Source organism: Panulirus ornatus, chromosome 46 (assembly GCF_036320965.1).
Source record: "Panulirus ornatus isolate Po-2019 chromosome 46, ASM3632096v1, whole genome shotgun sequence".
Taxonomy (NCBI): Eukaryota; Metazoa; Arthropoda; class Malacostraca; order Decapoda; family Palinuridae; genus Panulirus; species Panulirus ornatus.
The window spans coordinates 16,582,221-16,590,102 of record NC_092269.1 but is presented as its reverse complement, the minus strand read 5'-3'; the positions used below and the strand labels follow the sequence as shown (position 1 = coordinate 16,590,102).

Below are 7,882 nucleotides of genomic sequence, written 5' to 3'. Positions count from 1 at the left end.
ATATATGTGTACATTGACATGTATAGGTATGTATATTTGCGTGTGTGGACGTGTATGTATATACATGTGTATGTGGGCGGGATGGGCCATTCTTTCTTCTGTTTCCTTACGCTACTTCGCAAACGCGGGAGACAGCGAAAAAGCAAAATAAATAAATATAAGAGTGAATTGGAACGATGTGGTATACTGGGGTCAACATGTTGTCAGTGGATTGAACCAGGGCATGTGAAGCGTCTGGGGTAAACCACGGAAAGTTCTGTGGGGCCTGGATTTGGAAAGGGAGCTGTGGTTTCGGTGCATTATTACATGACAGCTAGAGACTGAGAGTGAAGGAATGTGGCCTTTGTTGTCTTTTCCTAGCGCTACCTCGCGCACATGCGGAGGGAGGGGGTTGTTATTTCATGTGTGGCGAGGTGGCGATGGGAATGAATAAAGGCAGACAGTATGAATTATGTACATATGTATATATGTATATGTCTGTGTGTGTATATATATATGTATACGTTGAGATGTATAAGTATGTATATTTGCATGTGTAAACGTGTGTGTATATACATGTGTATCAGGGTGGCTTGGGCTATTCTTTCGACTGTTTCCTTGCGCTACCTAGCTAACGCGGGAGACAGCGACAAAGCAAAAGAAATAGATAAATTAAATATATATATATATATATATATATATATATATATATATATATATATATATATATATATATATATATATATATATATATATATATATATATATTTATATATATACATTTATAAATATATATATATATATATATATATATATATATATATACATATATATATATATATATATATATATATATATATATATATATATATATATATATATATATATATATATATATTTATTTTATTTATTATACTTTGTCGCTGTCTCCCGCGTTTGCGAGGTAGCGCAAGGAAACAGACGAAAGAAATGGCCCAACCGCCCCCCCCCCCCCCATACACATGTATATACATACGTCCACACACCTACACAGCTTTCCATGGTTTACCCCAGACGCTTTACATGCCTTGATTCAATCCACTGACAGCACGTCAACCCCGGTATACCACATCACTCAAATTCACTTTATTCCTTGCCCTCCTTTCACCCTCCTGCATGTTCAGGCCCCGATAACACAAAATCTTTTTCACTCCATCTTTCCACCTCCAATTTGGTCTCCCTCTTCTCCTCGTTCCCTCCACCTCCGACACATATATCCTCTTGGTCAATCTTTCCTCACTCATTCTCTCCATGTGCCCAAACCACTTCAAAACACCCTCTTCTGCTCTCTCAACCACGCTCTTTTCATTTCCACACATCTCTCTTACCCTTACGTTACTCACTCGATCAAACCACCTCACACCAAACATTGTCCTCAAACATCTCATTTCCAGCACATCCATCCTCCTGCGCACAACTCTATCCATAGCCCACGCCTCGCAACCATACAACATTGTTGGAACCACTATTCCTTCAAACATAACCAATTTTGCTTTCCGAGATAATGTTCTCGACTTCCACACATTCTTCAAGGCCCCAAGAATTTTCGCAACCTCCCCCACCCTATGATCCACTTCCGCTTCCATGGTTCCATCCGCTGCCAGATCCACTCCCAGATATCTAAAACACTTCACTTCCTCCAGTTTTTCTCCATTCAAACTCACCTCCCAATTGACTTGACCCTCAACCCTACTGTACCTAATAACCTTGCTCTTTTTCACATTTACTCTTAACTTTCTTCTTCCACACACTTTACCAAACTCAGTCACCAGCTTCTGCAGTTTCTCACATGAATCAGCCACCAGCGCTGTATCATCAGCGAACAACAACTGACTCACTTCCCAAGCTCTCTCATCCCCAACAGACTTCATACTTGCCCCTCTTTCCAAAACTCTTGCATTTAACTCCCTAACAACCACATCCATAAACAAATTAAACAACCATGGAGACATCACACACCCCTGCCGCAAACCTACATTCACTGAGAACCAATCACTTTCCTCTCTTCCTACCCGTACACATGCCTTACATCCTCGATAAAACTTTTCACTGCTTCTAACAACTTTCCTCCAACACCATATATTCTTAATACCTTCCACAGAGCATCTCTATCAACTCTATCATATGCCTTCTCCAGATCCATGAATGCTACATATAAATCCATTTGCTTTTCTAAGTATTTCTCACATACATTCTTCAAAGCAAACACCTGATCCACACATCCTCTACCACTTCTGAAACCACACTGCTCTTCCCCAATCTGATGCTGTGTACATGCCTTCACCCTCTCAATCAATACCCTCCCATATAATTTACCAGGAATACTCAACAAACTTATACCTCTGTAATTTGAGCAATCACTCTTATCCCCTTTGCCTTTGTACAATGGCACTATGCACGCATTCCGCCAATCCTCAGGCACCTCACCATGAGTCATACATACATTAAATAACCTTACCAACCAGTCAAGAATACAGTCAACCCGTTTTTAATAAATTCCACTGCAATACCATCCAAACCTGCTGCCTTGCCGGCTTTCATCTTCCGCAAAGCTTTCACTACCTCTTCCCTGTTTACCAAATCATTTTCCCTAACCCTCTCACTTTGCACACCACCTCCACCAAAACACCCTACATCTGCCACTCTATCATCAAACACATTCAACAAACCTTCAAAATACTCACTCAATATCCTTCTCACATCACCACTACTTGTTATCACCTCCCCATTTGCGCCCTTCACTGAAGTTCCCATTTGCTCCCTTTTCTTACGCACTTTATTTACCTCCTTCCAGAACATCTTTTTATTCTCCCTAAAATTTAATGATACTCTCTCACCCCAACTCTCATTTGCCCTTTTTTTCACCTCTTGCACCTTTCTCTTGACCTCCTGTCTCTTTCTTTTATACATCTCCCACTCACTTGCATTTTTTCCCTGCAAAAATCGTCCAAATGCCTCTCTCTTCTCTTTCACTAATACTCTTACTTCTTCATCCCACCACTCACTACCCTTTCTAATCAACCCACCTCCCACTCTTCTCATGCCACAAGCATCTTTTGCGCAATCCATCACTGATTCCCTAAATACATCCCATTCCTCCCCCACTCCCCTTACTTCCATTGTTCTCACCTTTTTCCATTCTGTACTCAGTCTCTCCTGGTACTTCCTCACACAAGTCTCCTTCCCAAGCTCACTTACTCTCACCACTCTCTTCACCGAAACATTCTCTCTTCTTTTCTGAAAACCTCTACATATATTCACCTTCTCTTCCACAAGATAATGATCAGACATCCCTCCAGTTGCAACTCTCAGCACATCAACATCCAAAAGTCTCTCTTTCGTTCGCCAATCAATTAACATATAATCCAATAACTCTCTGTCGCCATCTGTCTTACTGACATACGTATAGTTATATATATATATATATATATATATATATATATATATATATATATATATATATATATATATATATATATATATATATATATATATATATATATATATATATATATATATATATATATCGCTTTTTAAACCAGGTATTCCCAATCATCAGTCCTTTTTCAGCACATAAATCTACAAGCTCTTCACCATTTCCATTTACAACACTGAACACCCCATGTATACCAATTATTCCCTCAACTGCCACATTACTCACCTTTGCATTCAAATCACCCATCACTATAACCCGGTCTCGTGCATCAAAACCACTAACACACTCATTCAGCTGCTCCCAAAACACTTGCCTCTCATGATAATATGTAAGTAGGAGAGATGGCCAGAGAGCGTTATTGGATTACGTGTTAATTGATAGGCGTGCGAAAGAGAGACTTTTGGATGTTAATGTGCTGAGAGGTGCAACTGGAGGGATGTCTGATCATTATCTTGTGGAGGCTAAGGTGAAGATTTGTATGGGTTTTCAGAAAAGAAGAGTGAATGTTGGGGTGAAGAGGGTGGTGAGAGTAAGTGAGCTTGGGAAGGAGACTTGTGTGAGGAAGTACCAAGAGAGACTGAGTACAGAATGGAAAAAGGTGAGAACAATGGAAGTAAGGGGAGTGGGGGAGGAATGGGATGTATTTAGGGAATCAGTGATGGATTGCGCAAAAGATGCTTGTGGCATGAGAAGAGTGGGAGGTGGGTTGATTAGAAAGGGTAGTGTGTGGTGGGATGAAGAAGTAAGAGTATTAGTGAAAGAGAAGAGAGAGGCATTTGGACGATTTTTGCAGGGAAAAAATGCAATTGAGTGGGAGATGTATAAAAGAAAGAGACAGGAGGTCAAGAGAAAGGTGCAAGAGGTGAAAAAAAGGGCAAATGAGAGTTGGGGTGAGAGAGTATCATTAAATTTTAGGGAGAATAAAAAGATGTTCTGGAAGGAGGTAAATAAAGTGCGTAAGACAAGGGAGCAAATGGGAACTTCAGTGAAGGGCGCAAATGGGGAGGTGATAACAAGTAGTGGTGATTTGAGAAGGATATTGAGTGAGTATTTTGAAGGTTTGTTGAATGTGTTTGATGATAGAGTGGCAGATATAGGGTGTTTTGGTCGAGGTGGTGTGCAAAGTGAGAGGGTTAGGGAAAATGATTTGGTAAACAGAGAAGAGGTAGTGAAAGCTTTGCGGAAGATGAAAGCCGGCAAGGCAGCAGGTTTGGATGGTATTGCAGTGGAATTTAGTAAAAAAGGGGGTGACTGTATTGTTGACTGGTTGGTAAGGTTATTTAATGTATGTATGACTCATGGTGAGGTGCCTGAGGATTGGCGGAATGCGTGCATAGTGCCATTGTACAAAGGCAAAGGGGATAAGAGTGAGTGCTCAAATTACAGAGGTATAAGTTTGTTGAGTATTCCTGGTAGATTATATGGGAGGGAATTGATTGAGAGGGTGAAGGCATGTACAGAGCATCAGATTGGGGAAGAGCAGTGTGGTTTCAGAAGTGGTAGAGGATGTGTGGATCAGGTGTTTGCTTTGAAGAATGTATGTGAGAAATACTTAGAAAAGCAAATGGATTTGTATGTACCATTTATGGATCTGGAGAAGGCATATGATAGAGTTGATAGAGATGCTCTGTGGAAGGTATTAAGAATATATGGTGTGGGAGGAAAGTTGTTAGAAGCAGTGAAAAGTTTTTATCGAGGATGTAAGGCATGTGTACGTGTAGGAAGAGAGGAAAGTGATTGGTTCTCAGTGAATGTAGGTTTGCGGCAGGGGTGTGTGATGTCTCCATGGTTGTTTAATTTGTTTATGGATGGGGTTGTTTGGGAGGTAAATGCAAGAGTTTTGGAAAGAGGGGCAAGTATGAAGTCTGTTGGGGATGAAAGAGCTTGGGAAGTGAGTCAGTTGTTGTTCGCTGATGATACAGCGCTGGTGGCTGATTCATGTGAGAAACTGCAGAAGCTGGTGACTGAGTTTCGTAAAGTGTGTGGAAGAAGAAAGTTAAGAGTAAATGTGAATAAGAGCAAGGTTATTAGGTACAGTAGGGTTGAGGGTCAAGTCAATTGGGAGGTGAGTTTGAATGGAGAAAAACTGGAGGAAGTGAAGTGTTTTAGATATCTGGGAGTGGATCTGGCAGCGGATGGAACCATGGAAGCGGAAGTGGATCATAGGGTGGGGGACTGGGCGAAAATTCTGGGGGCCTTGAAGAATGTGTGGAAGTCGAGAACATTTTCTCGGAAAGCAAAAATGGGTATGTTTGAAGGAATAGTGGTTCCAACAATGTTGTATGGTTGCGAGGCGTGGGCTATGGATAGAGTTGTGCGCAGGAGGATGGATGTGCTGGAAATGAGATGTTTGAGGACAATGTGTGGTGTGAGGTGGTTTGATCGAGTGAGTAACGTAAGGGTAAGAGAGATGTGTGGAAATAAAAAGAGTGTGGTTGAGAGAGCAGAAGAGGGTGTTTTGAAGTGGTTTGGGCACATGGAGAGAATGAGTGAGGAAAGATTGACCAAGAGGATATATGTGTCGGAGGTGGAGGGAACGAGGAGAAGAGGGAGACCAAATTGGAGGTGGAAAGATGGAGTGAAAAAGATTTTGTGTGATCGGGGCCTGAACATGCAGGAGGGTGAAAGGAGGGCAAGGAATAGAGTGAATTGGAGCGATGTGGTATACCGGGGTTGACGTGCTATCAGTGGTTTGAATCAAGGCATGTAAAGCGTCTGGGGTAAGCCATGGAAAGCTGTGTAGGTATGTATATTTGCGTGTGTGGACGTATGTATATACATGTGTATGGGGGGGGGGTTGGGCCATTTCTTTCGTCTGTTTCCTTGCGCTACCTCGCAAACGCGGGAGACAGCGACAAAGTATAAAAAAAAAAAATATATATATATATATATATATATATATATATATATATATATATATATATATATATATATATATATATATATATATATATATATATAAAATGGTAGTATTTTCATCTTGAACATGACTCATTTGTGAAGAGTTTTGAGCACATCAGTTGAGGTTGGAGGTGTTCCGTGTTCACTGTGTGCGTCCCATGTTGTACTTGTGTCGTTGGAAGATTTGAAGATGATTGTATTGACTGTTATGATTGGATGAGACATTTTTTAATCAGAAAATTTGCTTCAGCTGCCTTAACTGTAAAGGATTTCGTATTTATTTATGAATCTATTTGAGCATCTTGATGATGGATTTCGGTCGGCAGGATCATGTTGGTGACAGAGGCCGGGTTGTTCATGCAGTGGATGAAGGCCGACGAACCAAACTCCTCCGTATGCTATCACGCGTCGACCAAGATCGCCGTCCAATCTTCTCTCTCCATCAGTGACGTTTGGGTAACAGCAGCATCAAGTTTTCCAAAACTGTTTCCAAGGTGTATCTTGATTTTTCCGTGATTGCATTTACATTTATGTTGGTCTGAAATCATTTTCGTGATGTGCTAAATCAGTAGACAATAACGTAGTACATCTTTTCCACATACATTTCAGGGGATGTTTGTGATTCTTATAGTTGGACTCACGATCAGCCTCTGTCTGCTGTGTTTTGAGGTTCTAAGCCTCAACATTCAACGACATCGGAGCAGATCACGTAGAACCTGACACTCCTGTCTTTGTGCTTTCTGATCCTCAGCTTATGTTAAAGCCTCAGTGGTGTGTCCTGCTTTCGAAGACCGACTTGGATGAATCCTCCTCAGAGTTACTGTTTACTACCAAACGCTCCCTATATCATATAGATAAGACAAATAAAACTATTTCAAAAACTTAACTTTTTATTTGGGCCTGAATTCATAACAAAAATCCGAAATATATGATGCTTGTGTGGTAGTTGTATATTACACAAGTCTAACGCAGACGACAAACTTTCATGGTCAGGTCTGGGGCACCGAGTGATTCCTAGCCTCTTTTCCTCTCTCTATATTTCTTCCATATAAGCTGGATTTGACTTTGGTATGTTTAGCCTGTGCCAAGTTGGTCACTTAGAAGGGAAACAATAATCTGATGAGAAGATATAGCCAACAAAAAAGCTGATCAACAGTTGAAAAAAATATAAAACAGTGAGGAATAATAACGTAAAAGAAAAACTGATGAAATGATAATGGTGAACAAGGAAACTGAAACTCTATTATTGTTCCACAAATTCATCAGGTGTAAACTATCAATTAAAAGGAGCGAATGAGAATAACAGAGAATAACTACTGTCCCTTCTGCTCCTTTGTACATAATGTGATGGGCTCTGGGACACCTCTTCAAGCATCATTTGTTGTTTCCCCGCCAGTTATGATTTACGCGCAAGAAGACGCGCAGGGAGACGTCTCCCACTCTGAGGTGCTCCGCGTGAGTTGGTGGAGATGAGGGAAATAACAGACGAAATGAATAATAGGCTGTAAAGAGCGTTCGAAGTGTTGG

General features: G+C 40.8%; 1 long non-coding RNA gene across 1 annotated transcript in view; it reads left to right on the top strand.

The window, feature by feature from the left end:
* Nucleotides 1-7,211, top strand: part of LOC139763356 (uncharacterized) — a 46,649-nt gene extending 39,438 nt beyond the window's left edge. The window contains exons 3-4 of the long non-coding RNA XR_011716102.1: nt 6,682-6,811; nt 6,965-7,211. This is a non-coding gene — a long non-coding RNA (uncharacterized lncRNA). The remainder of the gene's footprint in view (nt 1-6,681; nt 6,812-6,964) is intronic.
* The last annotated feature ends 671 nt before the right edge of the window (nt 7,212-7,882 follow it).